Source organism: Mytilus trossulus, chromosome 1 (genome assembly GCF_036588685.1).
Source record: "Mytilus trossulus isolate FHL-02 chromosome 1, PNRI_Mtr1.1.1.hap1, whole genome shotgun sequence".
NCBI classification, from domain to species: Eukaryota; Metazoa; Mollusca; class Bivalvia; order Mytilida; family Mytilidae; genus Mytilus; species Mytilus trossulus.
The window spans coordinates 5,161,893-5,189,108 of NC_086373.1; the positions used below are offsets into that span (position 1 = coordinate 5,161,893).

Here is a 27,216-nt window from a genome sequence, read left to right on the forward strand (position 1 = left end):
TAAAAAGATTTTTTTTCGGGTTTAAGATAGAAGCAAAACTAAATATTTACTGCACGATCCAGAGTGGAAGATAGTAAAACTTAGCAAGTTCACATGTAGTAGAAATAAATTGCAGAGAAGAAAGAGAGATTTAGAAAATGGAACAAGCTATATTTTATTTGTGACTAATACCATGCAACAATTTCAGATTCTTTTTGAAAAATTTTGGTAGCCCTTAAAAGGGCTGTTTAAGCTTTAAAAGCATCATGCTTCCTTCATTTACTTCTTCTTTGGTGTCTTTGCCTTCTTTGGTTTAGCTGCAGCCTTTGTCTTCTTGGGAGATTTTGTGGCTTTCTTTGCAGATTTGGCAGCAGGTTTTGCAGCAGGTTTCTTTGCAGCTGGCTTCTTTGCTTTTGGTTTAGCTGCTTTCTTTTCACCTGCTGGTTTCTTTGCTGCAGGTTTCTTTGCGGCAGTCTTTTTGGTAGGTGTCTTTGCCTTCTTTGGCTTGGCTGCTTTAGGTTTAACTACTTTCTTTGCTGGTTTCTTAGCTGGTTTAGCTACTTCCCCAATCTTAAAGCTTCCAGAAGCGCCGGTACCCTTCGACTGTTTCAAGCTATTGCTCTTCACTCCTGATTTCAGAGCTAACTTCAAGTGAGTGTTGACTGTTTTTGCATCGCTACCAACGCTGAAGTTTGCTAAGATATACTTGAGGATGGCTTGACGGCTGGAGCCTCCACGCTCTTTCAAAGCAGATATAGCCTTTCCGACCATCTCGCTGTATTTTGGATGAGTAGCTACTTTCTTTGGTTTAGCTGCAGCTTTCTTCTTTGGTGACTTAGCTGGGGTCTTTACTACTGGTGCTGGTGCGTCAGACATTTTGCGGCTTTGGTTGTTGAACGATGTGTGCGAATGAACGACAGATTACAATGATATGCAAAAATCACCGACAGTGTGTAATTATCAAACTAACGCGGACCTCGACGAGAGCACCCTTAAACTTTCATGACAATCTAATTCAAACAGATCGACAAGAAAATCTGTGTGCTTGTTCGACAAGTTTTAATCATTTGTTTCAAATAAATTGTACTTTTTGTTATATAAATGATACACGAAAATTTTCAGCAGGAATTTATCTTTCAGAATATGTCATAAGAATTAAACAAAATACCACGAGTGAAGAAATATTTACGATTAATGTACAACTTGTCAATTTCACTCGTGCGATTCTTCATCAGAAAACGTGTTGTATTATTTCACAAAAACTAGATTGTGCCGTAAAAATGATATAAATTTGTAGTAAAATCATTTCTTTATATGTTTTTGCTTTCAGATATACACAGAAATAAAGAGACTTCCCAGAAATTTAGATTTTGCCTTCGATATGAAAGCACACAAAGATGGCAAACTTCGAAACCGGGACTTCCTTGACCGAGATGAAAGACGTTTCAAATATTCGAAGTTTTTACTGGAACTTTACAAACTATAATTATTATTTATTGTTTATTATTTGTTTTTGCTATAATGAATTTTTGCTAATTAGAATCCTTTCAGAAAAAATGTGAATCATATAAGCCCTGGTCAAAAAGAAAGAGGCGATTTCAAATGACGACAAATGGCGGATACCATATTATCACAGACGACCTTTCAAAGACCTAATTTAAAAATATATATATAGCCACATGCATGTGTAAGGAGTGGAATTCTTAAGTGTATATAACTTGACGTGCATGTATTTCACTTAAAAATATTTCAACATGCAGATGGGTATTGAAAACTAAATAAATTTATGAATGATTTATTTTCTGTTTTCTTCATTGATAGCTAAATACATTGAATATTACATCCAAATAAATTAGTAAAAAAAATATTGAACCATTATGTTTGGTAGGAATACAAAATTATACGTAAAAAAATGTCTACAACACCCGGTATTCCCAGGCGGTCACCCATCCAAGTACTAACCGGGCTCGACGTTGCTTAACTTCGGTGATCGGACGAGAACCGGTGTTTTCAACGTGATATGGTCGTAGACACAGAAGTGTTAAAATTTTTGATATATAAGGTTAGGTAGTAGCATTTTTGTCAAAAATTTATATATAATATTTTTTTTCAGAAGCAAAACTTTACACTAATTATATGTTTGTTAGAAATGCAAAATTATAAGAACACAAAAAATGTCTACAACACCCGGTATTCCCAGGCGGTCACCCATCCAAGTACTAACCGGGCTCGACGTTGCTTAACTTCGGTGATCGGACGAGAACCGGTGTTTTCAACGTGATATGGTCGTAGACACAGAAGTGTTAAATTTTTTGATATATAAAGTTAGGAAGTAGCAATTTTGAACAGATCAAGAATTTGTATAAAAAGATTTTTTTTCGGGTTTAAGATAGAAGCAAAACTAAATATTTACTGCACGATCCAGAGTGGAAGATAGTAAAACTTAGCAAGTTCACATGTAGTAGAAATAAATTGCAGAGAAGAAAGAGAGATTTAGAAAATGGAACAAGCTATATTTTATTTGTGACTAATACCATGCAACAATTTCAGATTCTTTTGAAAAATTTTGGTAGCCCTTAAAAGGGCTGTTTAAGCTTTAAAAGCATCATGCTTCCTTCATTTACTTCTTCTTTGGTGTCTTTGCCTTCTTTGGTTTAGCTGCAGCCTTTGTCTTCTTGGGAGATTTTGTGGCTTTCTTTGCAGATTTGGCAGCAGGTTTTGCAGCAGGTTTCTTTGCAGCTGGCTTCTTTGCTTTTGGTTTAGCTGCTTTCTTTTCACCTGCTGGTTTCTTTGCTGCAGGTTTCTTTGCGGCAGTCTTTTTGGTAGGTGTCTTTGCCTTCTTTGGCTTGGCTGCTTTAGGTTTAACTACTTTCTTTGCTGGTTTCTTAGCTGGTTTAGCTACTTCCCCAATCTTAAAGCTTCCAGAAGCGCCGGTACCCTTCGACTGTTTCAAGCTATTGCTCTTCACTCCTGATTTCAGAGCTAACTTCAAGTGAGTGTTGACTGTTTTTGCATCGCTACCAACGCTGAAGTTTGCTAAGATATACTTGAGGATGGCTTGACGGCTGGAGCCTCCACGCTCTTTCAAAGCAGATATAGCCTTTCCGACCATCTCGCTGTATTTTGGATGAGTAGCTACTTTCTTTGGTTTAGCTGCAGCTTTCTTCTTTGGTGACTTAGCTGGGGTCTTTACTACTGGTGCTGGTGCGTCAGACATTTTGCGGCTTTGGTTGTTGAACGATGTGTGCGAATGAACGACAGATTACAATGATATGCAAAAATCACCGACAGTGTGTAATTATCAAACTAACGCGGACCTCGACGAGAGCACCCTTAAACTTTCATGACAATCTAATTCAAACAGATCGACAAGAAAATCTGTGTGCTTGTTCGACAAGTTTTAATCATTTGTTTCAAATAAATTGTACTTTTTGTTATATAAATGATACACGAAAATTTTCAGCAGGAATTTATCTTTCAGAATATGTCATAAGAATTAAACAAAATACCACGAGTGAAGAAATATTTACGATTAATGTACAACTTGTCAATTTCACTCGTGCGATTCTTCATCAGAAAACGTGTTGTATTATTTCACAAAAACTAGATTGTGCCGTAAAAATGATATAAATTTGTAGTAAAATCATTTCTTTATATGTTTTTGCTTTCAGATATACACAGAAATAAAGAGACTTCCCAGAAATTTAGATTTTGCCTTCGATATGAAAGCACACAAAGATGGCAAACTTCGAAACCGGGACTTCCTTGACCGAGATGAAAGACGTTTCAAATATTCGAAGTTTTTACTGGAACTTTACAAACTATAATTATTATTTATTGTTTATTATTTGTTTTTGCTATAATGAATTTTTGCTAATTAGAATCCTTTCAGAAAAAATGTGAATCATATAAGCCCTGGTCAAAAAGAAAGAGGCGATTTCAAATGACGACAAATGGCGGATACCATATTATCACAGACGACCTTTCAAAGACCTAATTTAAAAATATATATATAGCCACATGCATGTGTAAGGAGTGGAATTCTTAAGTGTATATAACTTGACGTGCATGTATTTCACTTAAAAATATTTCAACATGCAGATGGGTATTGAAAACTAAATAAATTTATGAATGATTTATTTTCTGTTTTCTTCATTGATAGCTAAATACATTGAATATTACATCCAAATAAATTAGTAAAAAAAATATTGAACCATTATGTTTGGTAGGAATACAAAATTATACGTAAAAAAATGTCTACAACACCCGGTATTCCCAGGCGGTCACCCATCCAAGTACTAACCGGGCTCGACGTTGCTTAACTTCGGTGATCGGACGAGAACCGGTGTTTTCAACGTGATATGGTCGTAGACACAGAAGTGTTAAAATTTTTGATATATAAGGTTAGGTAGTAGCATTTTTGTCAAAAATTTATATATAATATTTTTTTTCAGAAGCAAAACTTTACACTAATTATATGTTTGTTAGAAATGCAAAATTATAAGAACACAAAAAATGTCTACAACACCCGGTATTCCCAGGCGGTCACCCATCCAAGTACTAACCGGGCTCGACGTTGCTTAACTTCGGTGATCGGACGAGAACCGGTGTTTTCAACGTGATATGGTCGTAGACACAGAAGTGTTAAATTTTTTGATATATAAAGTTAGGAAGTAGCAATTTTGAACAGATCAAGAATTTGTATAAAAAGATTTTTTTTCGGGTTTAAGATAGAAGCAAAACTAAATATTTACTGCACGATCCAGAGTGGAAGATAGTAAAACTTAGCAAGTTCACATGTAGTAGAAATAAATTGCAGAGAAGAAAGAGAGATTTAGAAAATGGAACAAGCTATATTTTATTTGTGACTAATACCATGCAACAATTTCAGATTCTTTTTGAAAAATTTTGGTAGCCCTTAAAAGGGCTGTTTAAGCTTTAAAAGCATCATGCTTCCTTCATTTACTTCTTCTTTGGTGTCTTTGCCTTCTTTGGTTTAGCTGCAGCCTTTGTCTTCTTGGGAGATTTTGTGGCTTTCTTTGCAGATTTGGCAGCAGGTTTTGCAGCAGGTTTCTTTGCAGCTGGCTTCTTTGCTTTTGGTTTAGCTGCTTTCTTTTCACCTGCTGGTTTCTTTGCTGCAGGTTTCTTTGCGGCAGTCTTTTTGGTAGGTGTCTTTGCCTTCTTTGGCTTGGCTGCTTTAGGTTTAACTACTTTCTTTGCTGGTTTCTTAGCTGGTTTAGCTACTTCCCCAATCTTAAAGCTTCCAGAAGCGCCGGTACCCTTCGACTGTTTCAAGCTATTGCTCTTCACTCCTGATTTCAGAGCTAACTTCAAGTGAGTGTTGACTGTTTTTGCATCGCTACCAACGCTGAAGTTTGCTAAGATATACTTGAGGATGGCTTGACGGCTGGAGCCTCCACGCTCTTTCAAAGCAGATATAGCCTTTCCGACCATCTCGCTGTATTTTGGATGAGTAGCTACTTTCTTTGGTTTAGCTGCAGCTTTCTTCTTTGGTGACTTAGCTGGGGTCTTTACTACTGGTGCTGGTGCGTCAGACATTTTGCGGCTTTGGTTGTTGAACGATGTGTGCGAATGAACGACAGATTACAATGATATGCAAAAATCACCGACAGTGTGTAATTATCAAACTAACGCGGACCTCGACGAGAGCACCCTTAAACTTTCATGACAATCTAATTCAAACAGATCGACAAGAAAATCTGTGTGCTTGTTCGACAAGTTTTAATCATTTGTTTCAAATAAATTGTACTTTTTGTTATATAAATGATACACGAAAATTTTCAGCAGGAATTTATCTTTCAGAATATGTCATAAGAATTAAACAAAATACCACGAGTGAAGAAATATTTACGATTAATGTACAACTTGTCAATTTCACTCGTGCGATTCTTCATCAGAAAACGTGTTGTATTATTTCACAAAAACTAGATTGTGCCGTAAAAATGATATAAATTTGTAGTAAAATCATTTCTTTATATGTTTTTGCTTTCAGATATACACAGAAATAAAGAGACTTCCCAGAAATTTAGATTTTGCCTTCGATATGAAAGCACACAAAGATGGCAAACTTCGAAACCGGGACTTCCTTGACCGAGATGAAAGACGTTTCAAATATTCGAAGTTTTTACTGGAACTTTACAAACTATAATTATTATTTATTGTTTATTATTTGTTTTTGCTATAATGAATTTTTGCTAATTAGAATCCTTTCAGAAAAAATGTGAATCATATAAGCCCTGGTCAAAAAGAAAGAGGCGATTTCAAATGACGACAAATGGCGGATACCATATTATCACAGACGACCTTTCAAAGACCTAATTTAAAAATATATATATAGCCACATGCATGTGTAAGGAGTGGAATTCTTAAGTGTATATAACTTGACGTGCATGTATTTCACTTAAAAATATTTCAACATGCAGATGGGTATTGAAAACTAAATAAATTTATGAATGATTTATTTTCTGTTTTCTTCATTGATAGCTAAATACATTGAATATTACATCCAAATAAATTAGTAAAAAAAATATTGAACCATTATGTTTGGTAGGAATACAAAATTATACGTAAAAAAATGTCTACAACACCCGGTATTCCCAGGCGGTCACCCATCCAAGTACTAACCGGGCTCGACGTTGCTTAACTTCGGTGATCGGACGAGAACCGGTGTTTTCAACGTGATATGGTCGTAGACACAGAAGTGTTAAAATTTTTGATATATAAGGTTAGGTAGTAGCATTTTTGTCAAAAATTTATATATAATATTTTTTTTCAGAAGCAAAACTTTACACTAATTATATGTTTGTTAGAAATGCAAAATTATAAGAACACAAAAAATGTCTACAACACCCGGTATTCCCAGGCGGTCACCCATCCAAGTACTAACCGGGCTCGACGTTGCTTAACTTCGGTGATCGGACGAGAACCGGTGTTTTCAACGTGATATGGTCGTAGACACAGAAGTGTTAAATTTTTTGATATATAAAGTTAGGAAGTAGCAATTTTGAACAGATCAAGAATTTGTATAAAAAGATTTTTTTTCGGGTTTAAGATAGAAGCAAAACTAAATATTTACTGCACGATCCAGAGTGGAAGATAGTAAAACTTAGCAAGTTCACATGTAGTAGAAATAAATTGCAGAGAAGAAAGAGAGATTTAGAAAATGGAACAAGCTATATTTTATTTGTGACTAATACCATGCAACAATTTCAGATTCTTTTTGAAAAATTTTGGTAGCCCTTAAAAGGGCTGTTTAAGCTTTAAAAGCATCATGCTTCCTTCATTTACTTCTTCTTTGGTGTCTTTGCCTTCTTTGGTTTAGCTGCAGCCTTTGTCTTCTTGGGAGATTTTGTGGCTTTCTTTGCAGATTTGGCAGCAGGTTTTGCAGCAGGTTTCTTTGCAGCTGGCTTCTTTGCTTTTGGTTTAGCTGCTTTCTTTTCACCTGCTGGTTTCTTTGCTGCAGGTTTCTTTGCGGCAGTCTTTTTGGTAGGTGTCTTTGCCTTCTTTGGCTTGGCTGCTTTAGGTTTAACTACTTTCTTTGCTGGTTTCTTAGCTGGTTTAGCTACTTCCCCAATCTTAAAGCTTCCAGAAGCGCCGGTACCCTTCGACTGTTTCAAGCTATTGCTCTTCACTCCTGATTTCAGAGCTAACTTCAAGTGAGTGTTGACTGTTTTTGCATCGCTACCAACGCTGAAGTTTGCTAAGATATACTTGAGGATGGCTTGACGGCTGGAGCCTCCACGCTCTTTCAAAGCAGATATAGCCTTTCCGACCATCTCGCTGTATTTTGGATGAGTAGCTACTTTCTTTGGTTTAGCTGCAGCTTTCTTCTTTGGTGACTTAGCTGGGGTCTTTACTACTGGTGCTGGTGCGTCAGACATTTTGCGGCTTTGGTTGTTGAACGATGTGTGCGAATGAACGACAGATTACAATGATATGCAAAAATCACCGACAGTGTGTAATTATCAAACTAACGCGGACCTCGACGAGAGCACCCTTAAACTTTCATGACAATCTAATTCAAACAGATCGACAAGAAAATCTGTGTGCTTGTTCGACAAGTTTTAATCATTTGTTTCAAATAAATTGTACTTTTTGTTATATAAATGATACACGAAAATTTTCAGCAGGAATTTATCTTTCAGAATATGTCATAAGAATTAAACAAAATACCACGAGTGAAGAAATATTTACGATTAATGTACAACTTGTCAATTTCACTCGTGCGATTCTTCATCAGAAAACGTGTTGTATTATTTCACAAAAACTAGATTGTGCCGTAAAAATGATATAAATTTGTAGTAAAATCATTTCTTTATATGTTTTTGCTTTCAGATATACACAGAAATAAAGAGACTTCCCAGAAATTTAGATTTTGCCTTCGATATGAAAGCACACAAAGATGGCAAACTTCGAAACCGGGACTTCCTTGACCGAGATGAAAGACGTTTCAAATATTCGAAGTTTTTACTGGAACTTTACAAACTATAATTATTATTTATTGTTTATTATTTGTTTTTGCTATAATGAATTTTTGCTAATTAGAATCCTTTCAGAAAAAATGTGAATCATATAAGCCCTGGTCAAAAAGAAAGAGGCGATTTCAAATGACGACAAATGGCGGATACCATATTATCACAGACGACCTTTCAAAGACCTAATTTAAAAATATATATATAGCCACATGCATGTGTAAGGAGTGGAATTCTTAAGTGTATATAACTTGACGTGCATGTATTTCACTTAAAAATATTTCAACATGCAGATGGGTATTGAAAACTAAATAAATTTATGAATGATTTATTTTCTGTTTTCTTCATTGATAGCTAAATACATTGAATATTACATCCAAATAAATTAGTAAAAAAAATATTGAACCATTATGTTTGGTAGGAATACAAAATTATACGTAAAAAAATGTCTACAACACCCGGTATTCCCAGGCGGTCACCCATCCAAGTACTAACCGGGCTCGACGTTGCTTAACTTCGGTGATCGGACGAGAACCGGTGTTTTCAACGTGATATGGTCGTAGACACAGAAGTGTTAAAATTTTTGATATATAAGGTTAGGTAGTAGCATTTTTGTCAAAAATTTATATATAATATTTTTTTTCAGAAGCAAAACTTTACACTAATTATATGTTTGTTAGAAATGCAAAATTATAAGAACACAAAAAATGTCTACAACACCCGGTATTCCCAGGCGGTCACCCATCCAAGTACTAACCGGGCTCGACGTTGCTTAACTTCGGTGATCGGACGAGAACCGGTGTTTTCAACGTGATATGGTCGTAGACACAGAAGTGTTAAAATTTTTGATATATAAGGTTAGGTAGTAGCATTTTTGTCAAAAATTTATATATAATATTTTTTTTCAGAAGCAAAACTTTACACTAATTATATGTTTGTTAGAAATGCAAAATTATAAGAACACAAAAAATGTCTACAACACCCGGTATTCCCAGGCGGTCACCCATCCAAGTACTAACCGGGCTCGACGTTGCTTAACTTCGGTGATCGGACGAGAACCGGTGTTTTCAACGTGATATGGTCGTAGACACAGAAGTGTTAAATTTTTTGATATATAAAGTTAGGAAGTAGCAATTTTGAACAGATCAAGAATTTGTATAAAAAGATTTTTTTTCGGGTTTAAGATAGAAGCAAAACTAAATATTTACTGCACGATCCAGAGTGGAAGATAGTAAAACTTAGCAAGTTCACATGTAGTAGAAATAAATTGCAGAGAAGAAAGAGAGATTTAGAAAATGGAACAAGCTATATTTTATTTGTGACTAATACCATGCAACAATTTCAGATTCTTTTTGAAAAATTTTGGTAGCCCTTAAAAGGGCTGTTTAAGCTTTAAAAGCATCATGCTTCCTTCATTTACTTCTTCTTTGGTGTCTTTGCCTTCTTTGGTTTAGCTGCAGCCTTTGTCTTCTTGGGAGATTTTGTGGCTTTCTTTGCAGATTTGGCAGCAGGTTTTGCAGCAGGTTTCTTTGCAGCTGGCTTCTTTGCTTTTGGTTTAGCTGCTTTCTTTTCACCTGCTGGTTTCTTTGCTGCAGGTTTCTTTGCGGCAGTCTTTTTGGTAGGTGTCTTTGCCTTCTTTGGCTTGGCTGCTTTAGGTTTAACTACTTTCTTTGCTGGTTTCTTAGCTGGTTTAGCTACTTCCCCAATCTTAAAGCTTCCAGAAGCGCCGGTACCCTTCGACTGTTTCAAGCTATTGCTCTTCACTCCTGATTTCAGAGCTAACTTCAAGTGAGTGTTGACTGTTTTTGCATCGCTACCAACGCTGAAGTTTGCTAAGATATACTTGAGGATGGCTTGACGGCTGGAGCCTCCACGCTCTTTCAAAGCAGATATAGCCTTTCCGACCATCTCGCTGTATTTTGGATGAGTAGCTACTTTCTTTGGTTTAGCTGCAGCTTTCTTCTTTGGTGACTTAGCTGGGGTCTTTACTACTGGTGCTGGTGCGTCAGACATTTTGCGGCTTTGGTTGTTGAACGATGTGTGCGAATGAACGACAGATTACAATGATATGCAAAAATCACCGACAGTGTGTAATTATCAAACTAACGCGGACCTCGACGAGAGCACCCTTAAACTTTCATGACAATCTAATTCAAACAGATCGACAAGAAAATCTGTGTGCTTGTTCGACAAGTTTTAATCATTTGTTTCAAATAAATTGTACTTTTTGTTATATAAATGATACACGAAAATTTTCAGCAGGAATTTATCTTTCAGAATATGTCATAAGAATTAAACAAAATACCACGAGTGAAGAAATATTTACGATTAATGTACAACTTGTCAATTTCACTCGTGCGATTCTTCATCAGAAAACGTGTTGTATTATTTCACAAAAACTAGATTGTGCCGTAAAAATGATATAAATTTGTAGTAAAATCATTTCTTTATATGTTTTTGCTTTCAGATATACACAGAAATAAAGAGACTTCCCAGAAATTTAGATTTTGCCTTCGATATGAAAGCACACAAAGATGGCAAACTTCGAAACCGGGACTTCCTTGACCGAGATGAAAGACGTTTCAAATATTCGAAGTTTTTACTGGAACTTTACAAACTATAATTATTATTTATTGTTTATTATTTGTTTTTGCTATAATGAATTTTTGCTAATTAGAATCCTTTCAGAAAAAATGTGAATCATATAAGCCCTGGTCAAAAAGAAAGAGGCGATTTCAAATGACGACAAATGGCGGATACCATATTATCACAGACGACCTTTCAAAGACCTAATTTAAAAATATATATATAGCCACATGCATGTGTAAGGAGTGGAATTCTTAAGTGTATATAACTTGACGTGCATGTATTTCACTTAAAAATATTTCAACATGCAGATGGGTATTGAAAACTAAATAAATTTATGAATGATTTATTTTCTGTTTTCTTCATTGATAGCTAAATACATTGAATATTACATCCAAATAAATTAGTAAAAAAAATATTGAACCATTATGTTTGGTAGGAATACAAAATTATACGTAAAAAAATGTCTACAACACCCGGTATTCCCAGGCGGTCACCCATCCAAGTACTAACCGGGCTCGACGTTGCTTAACTTCGGTGATCGGACGAGAACCGGTGTTTTCAACGTGATATGGTCGTAGACACAGAAGTGTTAAAATTTTTGATATATAAGGTTAGGTAGTAGCATTTTTGTCAAAAATTTATATATAATATTTTTTTTCAGAAGCAAAACTTTACACTAATTATATGTTTGTTAGAAATGCAAAATTATAAGAACACAAAAAATGTCTACAACACCCGGTATTCCCAGGCGGTCACCCATCCAAGTACTAACCGGGCTCGACGTTGCTTAACTTCGGTGATCGGACGAGAACCGGTGTTTTCAACGTGATATGGTCGTAGACACAGAAGTGTTAAATTTTTTGATATATAAAGTTAGGAAGTAGCAATTTTGAACAGATCAAGAATTTGTATAAAAAGATTTTTTTTCGGGTTTAAGATAGAAGCAAAACTAAATATTTACTGCACGATCCAGAGTGGAAGATAGTAAAACTTAGCAAGTTCACATGTAGTAGAAATAAATTGCAGAGAAGAAAGAGAGATTTAGAAAATGGAACAAGCTATATTTTATTTGTGACTAATACCATGCAACAATTTCAGATTCTTTTTGAAAAATTTTGGTAGCCCTTAAAAGGGCTGTTTAAGCTTTAAAAGCATCATGCTTCCTTCATTTACTTCTTCTTTGGTGTCTTTGCCTTCTTTGGTTTAGCTGCAGCCTTTGTCTTCTTGGGAGATTTTGTGGCTTTCTTTGCAGATTTGGCAGCAGGTTTTGCAGCAGGTTTCTTTGCAGCTGGCTTCTTTGCTTTTGGTTTAGCTGCTTTCTTTTCACCTGCTGGTTTCTTTGCTGCAGGTTTCTTTGCGGCAGTCTTTTTGGTAGGTGTCTTTGCCTTCTTTGGCTTGGCTGCTTTAGGTTTAACTACTTTCTTTGCTGGTTTCTTAGCTGGTTTAGCTACTTCCCCAATCTTAAAGCTTCCAGAAGCGCCGGTACCCTTCGACTGTTTCAAGCTATTGCTCTTCACTCCTGATTTCAGAGCTAACTTCAAGTGAGTGTTGACTGTTTTTGCATCGCTACCAACGCTGAAGTTTGCTAAGATATACTTGAGGATGGCTTGACGGCTGGAGCCTCCACGCTCTTTCAAAGCAGATATAGCCTTTCCGACCATCTCGCTGTATTTTGGATGAGTAGCTACTTTCTTTGGTTTAGCTGCAGCTTTCTTCTTTGGTGACTTGGCTGGGGTCTTTACTACTGGTGCTGGTGCGTCAGACATTTTGCGGCTTTGGTTGTTGAACGATGTGTGCGAATGAACGACAGATTACAATGATATGCAAAAATCACCGACAGTGTGTAATTATCAAACTAACGCGGACCTCGACGAGAGCACCCTTAAACTTTCATGACAATCTAATTCAAACAGATCGACAAGAAAATCTGTGTGCTTGTTCGACAAGTTTTAATCATTTGTTTCAAATAAATTGTACTTTTTGTTATATAAATGATACACGAAAATTTTCAGCAGGAATTTATCTTTCAGAATATGTCATAAGAATTAAACAAAATACCACGAGTGAAGAAATATTTACGATTAATGTACAACTTGTCAATTTCACTCGTGCGATTCTTCATCAGAAAACGTGTTGTATTATTTCACAAAAACTAGATTGTGCCGTAAAAATGATATAAATTTGTAGTAAAATCATTTCTTTATATGTTTTTGCTTTCAGATATACACAGAAATAAAGAGACTTCCCAGAAATTTAGATTTTGCCTTCGATATGAAAGCACACAAAGATGGCAAACTTCGAAACCGGGACTTCCTTGACCGAGATGAAAGACGTTTCAAATATTCGAAGTTTTTACTGGAACTTTACAAACTATAATTATTATTTATTGTTTATTATTTGTTTTTGCTATAATGAATTTTTGCTAATTAGAATCCTTTCAGAAAAAATGTGAATCATATAAGCCCTGGTCAAAAAGAAAGAGGCGATTTCAAATGACGACAAATGGCGGATACCATATTATCACAGACGACCTTTCAAAGACCTAATTTAAAAATATATATATAGCCACATGCATGTGTAAGGAGTGGAATTCTTAAGTGTATATAACTTGACGTGCATGTATTTCACTTAAAAATATTTCAACATGCAGATGGGTATTGAAAACTAAATAAATTTATGAATGATTTATTTTCTGTTTTCTTCATTGATAGCTAAATACATTGAATATTACATCCAAATAAATTAGTAAAAAAAATATTGAACCATTATGTTTGGTAGGAATACAAAATTATACGTAAAAAAATGTCTACAACACCCGGTATTCCCAGGCGGTCACCCATCCAAGTACTAACCGGGCTCGACGTTGCTTAACTTCGGTGATCGGACGAGAACCGGTGTTTTCAACGTGATATGGTCGTAGACACAGAAGTGTTAAAATTTTTGATATATAAGGTTAGGTAGTAGCATTTTTGTCAAAAATTTATATATAATATTTTTTTTCAGAAGCAAAACTTTACACTAATTATATGTTTGTTAGAAATGCAAAATTATAAGAACACAAAAAATGTCTACAACACCCGGTATTCCCAGGCGGTCACCCATCCAAGTACTAACCGGGCTCGACGTTGCTTAACTTCGGTGATCGGACGAGAACCGGTGTTTTCAACGTGATATGGTCGTAGACACAGAAGTGTTAAATTTTTTGATATATAAAGTTAGGAAGTAGCAATTTTGAACAGATCAAGAATTTGTATAAAAAGATTTTTTTTCGGGTTTAAGATAGAAGCAAAACTAAATATTTACTGCACGATCCAGAGTGGAAGATAGTAAAACTTAGCAAGTTCACATGTAGTAGAAATAAATTGCAGAGAAGAAAGAGAGATTTAGAAAATGGAACAAGCTATATTTTATTTGTGACTAATACCATGCAACAATTTCAGATTCTTTTTGAAAAATTTTGGTAGCCCTTAAAAGGGCTGTTTAAGCTTTAAAAGCATCATGCTTCCTTCATTTACTTCTTCTTTGGTGTCTTTGCCTTCTTTGGTTTAGCTGCAGCCTTTGTCTTCTTGGGAGATTTTGTGGCTTTCTTTGCAGATTTGGCAGCAGGTTTTGCAGCAGGTTTCTTTGCAGCTGGCTTCTTTGCTTTTGGTTTAGCTGCTTTCTTTTCACCTGCTGGTTTCTTTGCTGCAGGTTTCTTTGCGGCAGTCTTTTTGGTAGGTGTCTTTGCCTTCTTTGGCTTGGCTGCTTTAGGTTTAACTACTTTCTTTGCTGGTTTCTTAGCTGGTTTAGCTACTTCCCCAATCTTAAAGCTTCCAGAAGCGCCGGTACCCTTCGACTGTTTCAAGCTATTGCTCTTCACTCCTGATTTCAGAGCTAACTTCAAGTGAGTGTTGACTGTTTTTGCATCGCTACCAACGCTGAAGTTTGCTAAGATATACTTGAGGATGGCTTGACGGCTGGAGCCTCCACGCTCTTTCAAAGCAGATATAGCCTTTCCGACCATCTCGCTGTATTTTGGATGAGTAGCTACTTTCTTTGGTTTAGCTGCAGCTTTCTTCTTTGGTGACTTGGCTGGGGTCTTTACTACTGGTGCTGGTGCGTCAGACATTTTGCGGCTTTGGTTGTTGAACGATGTGTGCGAATGAACGACAGATTACAATGATATGCAAAAATCACCGACAGTGTGTAATTATCAAACTAACGCGGACCTCGACGAGAGCACCCTTAAACTTTCATGACAATCTAATTCAAACAGATCGACAAGAAAATCTGTGTGCTTGTTCGACAAGTTTTATTCATTTGTTTCAAATAAATTGTACTTTTTGTTATATAAATGATACACGAAAATTTTCAGCAGGAATTTATCTTTCAGAATATGTCATAAGAATTAAACAAAATACCACGAGTGAAGAAATATTTACGATTAATGTACAACTTGTCAATTTCACTCGTGCGATTCTTCATCAGAAAACGTGTTGTATTATTTCACAAAAACTAGATTGTGCCGTAAAAATGATATAAATTTGTAGTAAAATCATTTCTTTATATGTTTTTGCTTTCAGATATACACAGAAATAAAGAGACTTCCCAGAAATTTAGATTTTGCCTTCGATATGAAAGCACACAAAGATGGCAAACTTCGAAACCGGGACTTCCTTGACCGAGATGAAAGACGTTTCAAATATTCGAAGTTTTTACTGGAACTTTACAAACTATAATTATTATTTATTGTTTATTATTTGTTTTTGCTATAATGAATTTTTGCTAATTAGAATCCTTTCAGAAAAAATGTGAATCATATAAGCCCTGGTCAAAAAGAAAGAGGCGATTTCAAATGACGACAAATGGCGGATACCATATTATCACAGACGACCTTTCAAAGACCTAATTTAAAAATATATATATAGCCACATGCATGTGTAAGGAGTGGAATTCTTAAGTGTATATAACTTGACGTGCATGTATTTCACTTAAAAATATTTCAACATGCAGATGGGTATTGAAAACTAAATAAATTTATGAATGATTTATTTTCTGTTTTCTTCATTGATAGCTAAATACATTGAATATTACATCCAAATAAATTAGTAAAAAAAATATTGAACCATTATGTTTGGTAGGAATACAAAATTATACGTAAAAAAATGTCTACAACACCCGGTATTCCCAGGCGGTCACCCATCCAAGTACTAACCGGGCTCGACGTTGCTTAACTTCGGTGATCGGACGAGAACCGGTGTTTTCAACGTGATATGGTCGTAGACACAGAAGTGTTAAAATTTTTGATATATAAGGTTAGGTAGTAGCATTTTTGTCAAAAATTTATATATAATATTTTTTTTCAGAAGCAAAACTTTACACTAATTATATGTTTGTTAGAAATGCAAAATTATAAGAACACAAAAAATGTCTACAACACCCGGTATTCCCAGGCGGTCACCCATCCAAGTACTAACCGGGCTCGACGTTGCTTAACTTCGGTGATCGGACGAGAACCGGTGTTTTCAACGTGATATGGTCGTAGACACAGAAGTGTTAAATTTTTTGATATATAAAGTTAGGAAGTAGCAATTTTGAACAGATCAAGAATTTGTATAAAAAGATTTTTTTTCGGGTTTAAGATAGAAGCAAAACTAAATATTTACTGCACGATCCAGAGTGGAAGATAGTAAAACTTAGCAAGTTCACATGTAGTAGAAATAAATTGCAGAGAAGAAAGAGAGATTTAGAAAATGGAACAAGCTATATTTTATTTGTGACTAATACCATGCAACAATTTCAGATTCTTTTTGAAAAATTTTGGTAGCCCTTAAAAGGGCTGTTTAAGCTTTAAAAGCATCATGCTTCCTTCATTTACTTCTTCTTTGGTGTCTTTGCCTTCTTTGGTTTAGCTGCAGCCTTTGTCTTCTTGGGAGATTTTGTGGCTTTCTTTGCAGATTTGGCAGCAGGTTTTGCAGCAGGTTTCTTTGCAGCTGGCTTCTTTGCTTTTGGTTTAGCTGCTTTCTTTTCACCTGCTGGTTTCTTTGCTGCAGGTTTCTTTGCGGCAGTCTTTTTGGTAGGTGTCTTTGCCTTCTTTGGCTTGGCTGCTTTAGGTTTAACTACTTTCTTTGCTGGTTTCTTAGCTGGTTTAGCTACTTCCCCAATCTTAAAGCTTCCAGAAGCGCCGGTACCCTTCGACTGTTTCAAGCTATTGCTCTTCACTCCTGATTTCAGAGCTAACTTCAAGTGAGTGTTGACTGTTTTTGCATCGCTACCAACGCTGAAGTTTGCTAAGATATACTTGAGGATGGCTTGACGGCTGGAGCCTCCACGCTCTTTCAAAGCAGATATAGCCTTTCCGACCATCTCGCTGTATTTTGGATGAGTAGCTACTTTCTTTGGTTTAGCTGCAGCTTTCTTCTTTGGTGACTTAGCTGGGGTCTTTACTACTGGTGCTGGTGCGTCAGACATTTTGCGGCTTTGGTTGTTGAACGATGTGTGCGAATGAACGACAGATTACAATGATATGCAAAAATCACCGACAGTGTGTAATTATCAAACTAACGCGGACCTCGACGAGAGCACCCTTAAACTTTCATGACAATCTAATTCAAACAGATCGACAAGAAAATCTGTGTGCTTGTTCGACAAGTTTTAATCATTTGTTTCAAATAAATTGTACTTTTTGTTATATAAATGATACACGAAAATTTTCAGCAGGAATTTATCTTTCAGAATATGTCATAAGAATTAAACAAAATACCACGAGTGAAGAAATATTTACGATTAATGTACAACTTGTCAATTTCACTCGTGCGATTCTTCATCAGAAAACGTGTTGTATTATTTCACAAAAACTAGATTGTGCCGTAAAAATGATATAAATTTGTAGTAAAATCATTTCTTTATATGTTTTTGCTTTCAGATATACACAGAAATAAAGAGACTTCCCAGAAATTTAGATTTTGCCTTCGATATGAAAGCACACAAAGATGGCAAACTTCGAAACCGGGACTTCCTTGACCGAGATGAAAGACGTTTCAAATATTCGAAGTTTTTACTGGAACTTTACAAACTATAATTATTATTTATTGTTTATTATTTGTTTTTGCTATAATGAATTTTTGCTAATTAGAATCCTTTCAGAAAAAATGTGAATCATATAAGCCCTGGTCAAAAAGAAAGAGGCGATTTCAAATGACGACAAATGGCGGATACCATATTATCACAGACGACCTTTCAAAGACCTAATTTAAAAATATATATATAGCCACATGCATGTGTAAGGAGTGGAATTCTTAAGTGTATATAACTTGACGTGCATGTATTTCACTTAAAAATATTTCAACATGCAGATGGGTATTGAAAACTAAATAAATTTATGAATGATTTATTTTCTGTTTTCTTCATTGATAGCTAAATACATTGAATATTACATCCAAATAAATTAGTAAAAAAAATATTGAACCATTATGTTTGGTAGGAATACAAAATTATACGTAAAAAAATGTCTACAACACCCGGTATTCCCAGGCGGTCACCCATCCAAGTACTAACCGGGCTCGACGTTGCTTAACTTCGGTGATCGGACGAGAACCGGTGTTTTCAACGTGATATGGTCGTAGACACAGAAGTGTTAAAATTTTTGATATATAAGGTTAGGTAGTAGCATTTTTGTCAAAAATTTATATATAATATTTTTTTTCAGAAGCAAAACTTTACACTAATTATATGTTTGTTAGAAATGCAAAATTATAAGAACACAAAAAATGTCTACAACACCCGGTATTCCCAGGCGGTCACCCATCCAAGTACTAACCGGGCTCGACGTTGCTTAACTTCGGTGATCGGACGAGAACCGGTGTTTTCAACGTGATATGGTCGTAGACACAGAAGTGTTAAATTTTTTGATATATAAAGTTAGGAAGTAGCAATTTTGAACAGATCAAGAATTTGTATAAAAAGATTTTTTTTCGGGTTTAAGATAGAAGCAAAACTAAATATTTACTGCACGATCCAGAGTGGAAGATAGTAAAACTTAGCAAGTTCACATGTAGTAGAAATAAATTGCAGAGAAGAAAGAGAGATTTAGAAAATGGAACAAGCTATATTTTATTTGTGACTAATACCATGCAACAATTTCAGATTCTTTTTGAAAAATTTTGGTAGCCCTTAAAAGGGCTGTTTAAGCTTTAAAAGCATCATGCTTCCTTCATTTACTTCTTCTTTGGTGTCTTTGCCTTCTTTGGTTTAGCTGCAGCCTTTGTCTTCTTGGGAGATTTTGTGGCTTTCTTTGCAGATTTGGCAGCAGGTTTTGCAGCAGGTTTCTTTGCAGCTGGCTTCTTTGCTTTTGGTTTAGCTGCTTTCTTTTCACCTGCTGGTTTCTTTGCTGCAGGTTTCTTTGCGGCAGTCTTTTTGGTAGGTGTCTTTGCCTTCTTTGGCTTGGCTGCTTTAGGTTTAACTACTTTCTTTGCTGGTTTCTTAGCTGGTTTAGCTACTTCCCCAATCTTAAAGCTTCCAGAAGCGCCGGTACCCTTCGACTGTTTCAAGCTATTGCTCTTCACTCCTGATTTCAGAGCTAACTTCAAGTGAGTGTTGACTGTTTTTGCATCGCTACCAACGCTGAAGTTTGCTAAGATATACTTGAGGATGGCTTGACGGCTGGAGCCTCCACGCTCTTTCAAAGCAGATATAGCCTTTCCGACCATCTCGCTGTATTTTGGATGAGTAGCTACTTTCTTTGGTTTAGCTGCAGCTTTCTTCTTTGGTGACTTAGCTGGGGTCTTTACTACTGGTGCTGGTGCGTCAGACATTTTGCGGCTTTGGTTGTTGAACGATGTGTGCGAATGAACGACAGATTACAATGATATGCAAAAATCACCGACAGTGTGTAATTATCAAACTAACGCGGACCTCGACGAGAGCACCCTTAAACTTTCATGACAATCTAATTCAAACAGATCGACAAGAAAATCTGTGTGCTTGTTCGACAAGTTTTAATCATTTGTTTCAAATAAATTGTACTTTTTGTTATATAAATGATACACGAAAATTTTCAGCAGGAATTTATCTTTCAGAATATGTCATAAGAATTAAACAAAATACCACGAGTGAAGAAATATTTACGATTAATGTACAACTTGTCAATTTCACTCGTGCGATTCTTCATCAGAAAACGTGTTGTATTATTTCACAAAAACTAGATTGTGCCGTAAAAATGATATAAATTTGTAGTAAAATCATTTCTTTATATGTTTTTGCTTTCAGATATACACAGAAATAAAGAGACTTCCCAGAAATTTAGATTTTGCCTTCGATATGAAAGCACACAAAGATGGCAAACTTCGAAACCGGGACTTCCTTGACCGAGATGAAAGACGTTTCAAATATTCGAAGTTTTTACTGGAACTTTACAAACTATAATTATTATTTATTGTTTATTATTTGTTTTTGCTATAATGAATTTTTGCTAATTAGAATCCTTTCAGAAAAAATGTGAATCATATAAGCCCTGGTCAAAAAGAAAGAGGCGATTTCAAATGACGACAAATGGCGGATACCATATTATCACAGACGACCTTTCAAAGACCTAATTTAAAAATATATATATAGCCACATGCATGTGTAAGGAGTGGAATTCTTAAGTGTATATAACTTGACGTGCATGTATTTCACTTAAAAATATTTCAACATGCAGATGGGTATTGAAAACTAAATAAATTTATGAATGATTTATTTTCTGTTTTCTTCATTGATAGCTAAATACATTGAATATTACATCCAAATAAATTAGTAAAAAAAATATTGAACCATTATGTTTGGTAGGAATACAAAATTATACGTAAAAAAATGTCTACAACACCCGGTATTCCCAGGCGGTCACCCATCCAAGTACTAACCGGGCTCGACGTTGCTTAACTTCGGTGATCGGACGAGAACCGGTGTTTTCAACGTGATATGGTCGTAGACACAGAAGTGTTAAAATTTTTGATATATAAGGTTAGGTAGTAGCATTTTTGTCAAAAATTTATATATAATATTTTTTTTCAGAAGCAAAACTTTACACTAATTATATGTTTGTTAGAAATGCAAAATTATAAGAACACAAAAAATGTCTACAACACCCGGTATTCCCAGGCGGTCACCCATCCAAGTACTAACCGGGCTCGACGTTGCTTAACTTCGGTGATCGGACGAGAACCGGTGTTTTCAACGTGATATGGTCGTAGACACAGAAGTGTTAAATTTTTTGATATATAAAGTTAGGAAGTAGCAATTTTGAACAGATCAAGAATTTGTATAAAAAGATTTTTTTTCGGGTTTAAGATAGAAGCAAAACTAAATATTTACTGCACGATCCAGAGTGGAAGATAGTAAAACTTAGCAAGTTCACATGTAGTAGAAATAAATTGCAGAGAAGAAAGAGAGATTTAGAAAATGGAACAAGCTATATTTTATTTGTGACTAATACCATGCAACAATTTCAGATTCTTTTTGAAAAATTTTGGTAGCCCTTAAAAGGGCTGTTTAAGCTTTAAAAGCATCATGCTTCCTTCATTTACTTCTTCTTTGGTGTCTTTGCCTTCTTTGGTTTAGCTGCAGCCTTTGTCTTCTTGGGAGATTTTGTGGCTTTCTTTGCAGATTTGGCAGCAGGTTTTGCAGCAGGTTTCTTTGCAGCTGGCTTCTTTGCTTTTGGTTTAGCTGCTTTCTTTTCACCTGCTGGTTTCTTTGCTGCAGGTTTCTTTGCGGCAGTCTTTTTGGTAGGTGTCTTTGCCTTCTTTGGCTTGGCTGCTTTAGGTTTAACTACTTTCTTTGCTGGTTTCTTAGCTGGTTTAGCTACTTCCCCAATCTTAAAGCTTCCAGAAGCGCCGGTACCCTTCGACTGTTTCAAGCTATTGCTCTTCACTCCTGATTTCAGAGCTAACTTCAAGTGAGTGTTGACTGTTTTTGCATCGCTACCAACGCTGAAGTTTGCTAAGATATACTTGAGGATGGCTTGACGGCTGGAGCCTCCACGCTCTTTCAAAGCAGATATAGCCTTTCCGACCATCTCGCTGTATTTTGGATGAGTAGCTACTTTCTTTGGTTTAGCTGCAGCTTTCTTCTTTGGTGACTTAGCTGGGGTCTTTACTACTGGTGCTGGTGCGTCAGACATTTTGCGGCTTTGGTTGTTGAACGATGTGTGCGAATGAACGACAGATTACAATGATATGCAAAAATCACCGACAGTGTGTAATTATCAAACTAACGCGGACCTCGACGAGAGCACCCTTAAACTTTCATGACAATCTAATTCAAACAGATCGACAAGAAAATCTGTGTGCTTGTTCGACAAGTTTTAATCATTTGTTTCAAATAAATTGTACTTTTTGTTATATAAATGATACACGAAAATTTTCAGCAGGAATTTATCTTTCAGAATATGTCATAAGAATTAAACAAAATACCACGAGTGAAGAAATATTTACGATTAATGTACAACTTGTCAATTTCACTCGTGCGATTCTTCATCAGAAAACGTGTTGTATTATTTCACAAAAACTAGATTGTGCCGTAAAAATGATATAAATTTGTAGTAAAATCATTTCTTTATATGTTTTTGCTTTCAGATATACACAGAAATAAAGAGACTTCCCAGAAATTTAGATTTTGCCTTCGATATGAAAGCACACAAAGATGGCAAACTTCGAAACCGGGACTTCCTTGACCGAGATGAAAGACGTTTCAAATATTCGAAGTTTTTACTGGAACTTTACAAACTATAATTATTATTTATTGTTTATTATTTGTTTTTGCTATAATGAATTTTTGCTAATTAGAATCCTTTCAGAAAAAATGTGAATCATATAAGCCCTGGTCAAAAAGAAAGAGGCGATTTCAAATGACGACAAATGGCGGATACCATATTATCACAGACGACCTTTCAAAGACCTAATTTAAAAATATATATATAGCCACATGCATGTGTAAGGAGTGGAATTCTTAAGTGTATATAACTTGACGTGCATGTATTTCACTTAAAAATATTTCAACATGCAGATGGGTATTGAAAACTAAATAAATTTATGAATGATTTATTTTCTGTTTTCTTCATTGATAGCTAAATACATTGAATATTACATCCAAATAAATTAGTAAAAAAAATATTGAACCATTATGTTTGGTAGGAATACAAAATTATACGTAAAAAAATGTCTACAACACCCGGTATTCCCAGGCGGTCACCCATCCAAGTACTAACCGGGCTCGACGTTGCTTAACTTCGGTGATCGGACGAGAACCGGTGTTTTCAACGTGATATGGTCGTAGACACAGAAGTGTTAAAATTTTTGATATATAAGGTTAGGTAGTAGCATTTTTGTCAAAAATTTATATATAATATTTTTTTTCAGAAGCAAAACTTTACACTAATTATATGTTTGTTAGAAATGCAAAATTATAAGAACACAAAAAATGTCTACAACACCCGGTATTCCCAGGCGGTCACCCATCCAAGTACTAACCGGGCTCGACGTTGCTTAACTTCGGTGATCGGACGAGAACCGGTGTTTTCAACGTGATATGGTCGTAGACACAGAAGTGTTAAATTTTTTGATATATAAAGTTAGGAAGTAGCAATTTTGAACAGATCAAGAATTTGTATAAAAAGATTTTTTTTCGGGTTTAAGATAGAAGCAAAACTAAATATTTACTGCACGATCCAGAGTGGAAGATAGTAAAACTTAGCAAGTTCACATGTAGTAGAAATAAATTGCAGAGAAGAAAGAGAGATTTAGAAAATGGAACAAGCTATATTTTATTTGTGACTAATACCATGCAACAATTTCAGATTCTTTTTGAAAAATTTTGGTAGCCCTTAAAAGGGCTGTTTAAGCTTTAAAAGCATCATGCTTCCTTCATTTACTTCTTCTTTGGTGTCTTTGCCTTCTTTGGTTTAGCTGCAGCCTTTGTCTTCTTGGGAGATTTTGTGGCTTTCTTTGCAGATTTGGCAGCAGGTTTTGCAGCAGGTTTCTTTGCAGCTGGCTTCTTTGCTTTTGGTTTAGCTGCTTTCTTTTCACCTGCTGGTTTCTTTGCTGCAGGTTTCTTTGCGGCAGTCTTTTTGGTAGGTGTCTTTGCCTTCTTTGGCTTGGCTGCTTTAGGTTTAACTACTTTCTTTGCTGGTTTCTTAGCTGGTTTAGCTACTTCCCCAATCTTAAAGCTTCCAGAAGCGCCCGGTACCCTTCGACTGTTTCAAGCTATTGCTCTTCACTCCTGATTTCAGAGCTAACTTCAAGTGAGTGTTGACTGTTTTTGCATCGCTACCAACGCTGAAGTTTGCTAAGATATACTTGAGGATGGCTTGACGGCTGGAGCCTCCACGCTCTTTCAAAGCAGATATAGCCTTTCCGACCATCTCGCTGTATTTTGGATGAGTAGCTACTTTCTTTGGTTTAGCTGCAGCTTTCTTCTTTGGTGACTTAGCTGGGGTCTTTACTACTGGTGCTGGTGCGTCAGACATTTTGCGGCTTTGGTTGTTGAACGATGTGTGCGAATGAACGACAGATTACAATGATATGCAAAAATCACCGACAGTGTGTAATTATCAAACTAACGCGGACCTCGACGAGAGCACCCTTAAACTTTCATGACAATCTAATTCAAACAGATCGACAAGAAAATCTGTGTGCTTGTTCGACAAGTTTTAATCATTTGTTTCAAATAAATTGTACTTTTTGTTATATAAATGATACACGAAAATTTTCAGCAGGAATTTATCTTTCAGAATATGTCATAAGAATTAAACAAAATACCACGAGTGAAGAAATATTTACGATTAATGTACAACTTGTCAATTTCACTCGTGCGATTCTTCATCAGAAAACGTGTTGTATTATTTCACAAAAACTAGATTGTGCCGTAAAAATGATATAAATTTGTAGTAAAATCATTTCTTTATATGTTTTTGCTTTCAGATATACACAGAAATAAAGAGACTTCCCAGAAATTTAGATTTTGCCTTCGATATGAAAGCACACAAAGATGGCAAACTTCGAAACCGGGACTTCCTTGACCGGAGATGAAGACGTTTCAAATATTCGAAGTTTTTACTGGAACTTTACAAACTATAATTATTATTTATTGTTTATTATTTGTTTTTGCTATAATGAATTTTTGCTAATTAGAATCCTTTCAGAAAAAATGTGAATCATATAAGCCCTGGTCAAAAAGAAAGAGGCGATTTCAAATGACGACAAATGGCGGATACCATATTATCACAGACGACCTTTCAAAGACCTAATTTAAAAATATATATATAGCCACATGCATGTGTAAGGAGTGGAATACTTAATGTGTATATAACTTGACGTGCATGTATTTCACTAAAAAATATTTCAACATGCAGATGGGTATTGAAAACTAAATAAATTTATGAATGATTTATTTTCTGTTTTCTTCATTGATAGCTAAATACATTGAATATTACATCCAAATAAATTAGTAAAAAAAAAATATTTGAACCATTTGTTTTGGTAGGAATACAAAATTATACGTAAAAAAATGTCTACAACACCGGTATTCCCAGGGCGGTCACCCATCCAAGTACTAACCGGGCTCGACGTTTGCTTAACTTCGGTGATCGGACGAGAACCGGTGTTTTCAACGTGATATGGTCGTAGACACAGAAGTGTTAAAATTTTTGATATATAAGGTTAGGTAGTAGCATTTTTGTCAAAAATTTATATATAATATTTTTTTTCAGAAGCAAAACTTTACACTAATTATATGTTTGTTAGAAATGCAAAATTATAAGAACACAAAAAATGTCTACAAACACCCGGTATTCCCAGGCGGTCACCCATCCAAGTACTAACCGGGCTCGACGTTGCTTAACTTCGGTGATCGGACGAGAACCGGTGTTTTCAACGTGATATGGTCGTAGACACAGAAGTGTTAAATTTTTTGGATATATAAAGTTAGGAAGTAGCAATTTTGAACAGATCAAGAATTTGTATAAAAAGATTTTTTTTCGGGTTTAGAATAGAAGCAAAACTAAATATTTACTGCACGATCCAGAGTGGAAGATAGTAAAACTTAGCAAGTTCACATGTAGTAGAAATAAATTGCAGAGAAGAAAGAGAGATTTAGAAAATGGAACAAGCTATATTTTATTTGTGGACAATACCATGCAACAATTTCAGATTCTTTTTGAAAAATTTTGGTAGCCCTTAAAAGGGCTGTTTAAGCTTTAAAAGCATCATGCTTCCTTCATTTACTTCTCTTTGGTGTCTTTGCCTTCTTTGGTTTAGCTGCAGCCTTTGTCTTCTTGGGAGATTTTGTGGCTTTCTTTGCAGATTTGGCAGCAGGTTTTGCAGCAGGTTTCTTTGCAGCTGGCTTCTTTGCTTTTGGGTTTAGCTGCTTTCTTTTCACCTGCTGGTTTCTTTGCTGCAGGTTTTCTTTGCGGCAGTCTTTTTGGTAGGTGTCTTTGCCTTCTTTGGCTTGGCTGCTTTAGGTTTAACTACTTTCTTTGCTGGTTTCCTTAGCTGGTTTAGCTACTTCCCCAATCTTAAAGCTTCCAGAAGCGCCGGTACCCTTCGACTGTTTCAAGCTATTGCTCTTCACTCCTGATTTCAGAGCTAACTTCAAGTGAGTGTTGGACTGTTTTTGCATCGCTTACCCAACGCTGAGTTTGCTAAGATATACTTGAGGATGGCTTGACGGCTGGAGCCTCCACGCTCTTTCAAAGCAGATATAGCCTTTCCCGACCATCTCGCTGTATTTTGGATGAGTAGCTACTTTCTTTGGTTTAGCTGCAGCTTTCTTCTTTGGTGACTTAGCTGGGGTCTTTACTACTGGTGCTGGTGCGTCAGACATTTTGCGGCTTTGGTTGTTGAACGATGTGTGCGAATGAACGACAGATTACAATGATATGCAAAAATCACCGACAGTGTGTAATTATCAAACTAACGCGGACCTCGACGAGAGCACCCTTAAACTTTCATGACAATCTAATTCAAACAGATCGACAAGAAAATCTGTGTGCTTGTTCGACAAGTTTTAATCATTTGTTTCAAATAAATTGTACTTTTTGTTATATAAATGATACACGAAAATTTTCAGCAGGAATTTATCTTTCAGATATGTCCATAAGAATTAAACAAAATACCCACGAGTGAAGAAATATTACGATAATGTACAA

General features: G+C 35.6%; 23 non-coding genes across 23 annotated transcripts; all 23 read right to left on the bottom strand.

Moving 5' to 3' along the window:
* Positions 1–1,892: 1,892 nt before the first annotated feature.
* On the bottom strand, positions 1,893–2,011 carry LOC134701060 (5S ribosomal RNA). The gene has a single exon (XR_010104026.1). It is a non-coding gene; the product is annotated as a 5S ribosomal RNA (ribosomal RNA).
* Positions 2,012–2,154: 143 nt separating this feature from the next.
* LOC134701066 (5S ribosomal RNA) lies at positions 2,155–2,273 on the bottom strand. The gene has a single exon (XR_010104028.1). It is a non-coding gene; the product is annotated as a 5S ribosomal RNA (ribosomal RNA).
* Positions 2,274–4,233: 1,960 nt separating this feature from the next.
* LOC134701073 (5S ribosomal RNA) lies at positions 4,234–4,352 on the bottom strand. Its single transcript, XR_010104031.1, has one exon. It is a non-coding gene; the product is annotated as a 5S ribosomal RNA (ribosomal RNA).
* A 143-nt stretch (positions 4,353–4,495) lies between these two features.
* Positions 4,496–4,614, bottom strand: LOC134701080 (5S ribosomal RNA). The gene has a single exon (XR_010104035.1). It is a non-coding gene; the product is annotated as a 5S ribosomal RNA (ribosomal RNA).
* Positions 4,615–6,575: 1,961 nt separating this feature from the next.
* Positions 6,576–6,694, bottom strand: LOC134701087 (5S ribosomal RNA). The gene has a single exon (XR_010104036.1). It is a non-coding gene; the product is annotated as a 5S ribosomal RNA (ribosomal RNA).
* A 143-nt stretch (positions 6,695–6,837) lies between these two features.
* LOC134701094 (5S ribosomal RNA) lies at positions 6,838–6,956 on the bottom strand. The gene has a single exon (XR_010104039.1). It is a non-coding gene; the product is annotated as a 5S ribosomal RNA (ribosomal RNA).
* A 1,961-nt stretch (positions 6,957–8,917) lies between these two features.
* Positions 8,918–9,036, bottom strand: LOC134701109 (5S ribosomal RNA). The gene has a single exon (XR_010104042.1). It is a non-coding gene; the product is annotated as a 5S ribosomal RNA (ribosomal RNA).
* A 143-nt stretch (positions 9,037–9,179) lies between these two features.
* Positions 9,180–9,298, bottom strand: LOC134701113 (5S ribosomal RNA). Its single transcript, XR_010104043.1, has one exon. It is a non-coding gene; the product is annotated as a 5S ribosomal RNA (ribosomal RNA).
* A 143-nt stretch (positions 9,299–9,441) lies between these two features.
* LOC134701117 (5S ribosomal RNA) lies at positions 9,442–9,560 on the bottom strand. Its single transcript, XR_010104044.1, has one exon. It is a non-coding gene; the product is annotated as a 5S ribosomal RNA (ribosomal RNA).
* Positions 9,561–11,521: 1,961 nt separating this feature from the next.
* On the bottom strand, positions 11,522–11,640 carry LOC134701123 (5S ribosomal RNA). Its single transcript, XR_010104045.1, has one exon. It is a non-coding gene; the product is annotated as a 5S ribosomal RNA (ribosomal RNA).
* Positions 11,641–11,783: 143 nt separating this feature from the next.
* Positions 11,784–11,902, bottom strand: LOC134701130 (5S ribosomal RNA). The gene has a single exon (XR_010104046.1). It is a non-coding gene; the product is annotated as a 5S ribosomal RNA (ribosomal RNA).
* A 1,961-nt stretch (positions 11,903–13,863) lies between these two features.
* On the bottom strand, positions 13,864–13,982 carry LOC134701136 (5S ribosomal RNA). Its single transcript, XR_010104049.1, has one exon. It is a non-coding gene; the product is annotated as a 5S ribosomal RNA (ribosomal RNA).
* A 143-nt stretch (positions 13,983–14,125) lies between these two features.
* On the bottom strand, positions 14,126–14,244 carry LOC134701142 (5S ribosomal RNA). The gene has a single exon (XR_010104052.1). It is a non-coding gene; the product is annotated as a 5S ribosomal RNA (ribosomal RNA).
* Positions 14,245–16,205: 1,961 nt separating this feature from the next.
* LOC134701149 (5S ribosomal RNA) lies at positions 16,206–16,324 on the bottom strand. Its single transcript, XR_010104053.1, has one exon. It is a non-coding gene; the product is annotated as a 5S ribosomal RNA (ribosomal RNA).
* Positions 16,325–16,467: 143 nt separating this feature from the next.
* On the bottom strand, positions 16,468–16,586 carry LOC134701154 (5S ribosomal RNA). The gene has a single exon (XR_010104054.1). It is a non-coding gene; the product is annotated as a 5S ribosomal RNA (ribosomal RNA).
* A 1,961-nt stretch (positions 16,587–18,547) lies between these two features.
* On the bottom strand, positions 18,548–18,666 carry LOC134701161 (5S ribosomal RNA). The gene has a single exon (XR_010104055.1). It is a non-coding gene; the product is annotated as a 5S ribosomal RNA (ribosomal RNA).
* A 143-nt stretch (positions 18,667–18,809) lies between these two features.
* Positions 18,810–18,928, bottom strand: LOC134701174 (5S ribosomal RNA). The gene has a single exon (XR_010104057.1). It is a non-coding gene; the product is annotated as a 5S ribosomal RNA (ribosomal RNA).
* Positions 18,929–20,889: 1,961 nt separating this feature from the next.
* Positions 20,890–21,008, bottom strand: LOC134701180 (5S ribosomal RNA). Its single transcript, XR_010104058.1, has one exon. It is a non-coding gene; the product is annotated as a 5S ribosomal RNA (ribosomal RNA).
* Positions 21,009–21,151: 143 nt separating this feature from the next.
* Positions 21,152–21,270, bottom strand: LOC134701189 (5S ribosomal RNA). The gene has a single exon (XR_010104060.1). It is a non-coding gene; the product is annotated as a 5S ribosomal RNA (ribosomal RNA).
* Positions 21,271–23,231: 1,961 nt separating this feature from the next.
* On the bottom strand, positions 23,232–23,350 carry LOC134701196 (5S ribosomal RNA). Its single transcript, XR_010104063.1, has one exon. It is a non-coding gene; the product is annotated as a 5S ribosomal RNA (ribosomal RNA).
* A 143-nt stretch (positions 23,351–23,493) lies between these two features.
* Positions 23,494–23,612, bottom strand: LOC134701202 (5S ribosomal RNA). The gene has a single exon (XR_010104064.1). It is a non-coding gene; the product is annotated as a 5S ribosomal RNA (ribosomal RNA).
* A 1,966-nt stretch (positions 23,613–25,578) lies between these two features.
* LOC134702763 (5S ribosomal RNA) lies at positions 25,579–25,698 on the bottom strand. The gene has a single exon (XR_010104554.1). It is a non-coding gene; the product is annotated as a 5S ribosomal RNA (ribosomal RNA).
* Positions 25,699–25,841: 143 nt separating this feature from the next.
* On the bottom strand, positions 25,842–25,961 carry LOC134702694 (5S ribosomal RNA). Its single transcript, XR_010104500.1, has one exon. It is a non-coding gene; the product is annotated as a 5S ribosomal RNA (ribosomal RNA).
* Between the last annotated feature and the right edge of the window lie 1,255 nt (positions 25,962–27,216).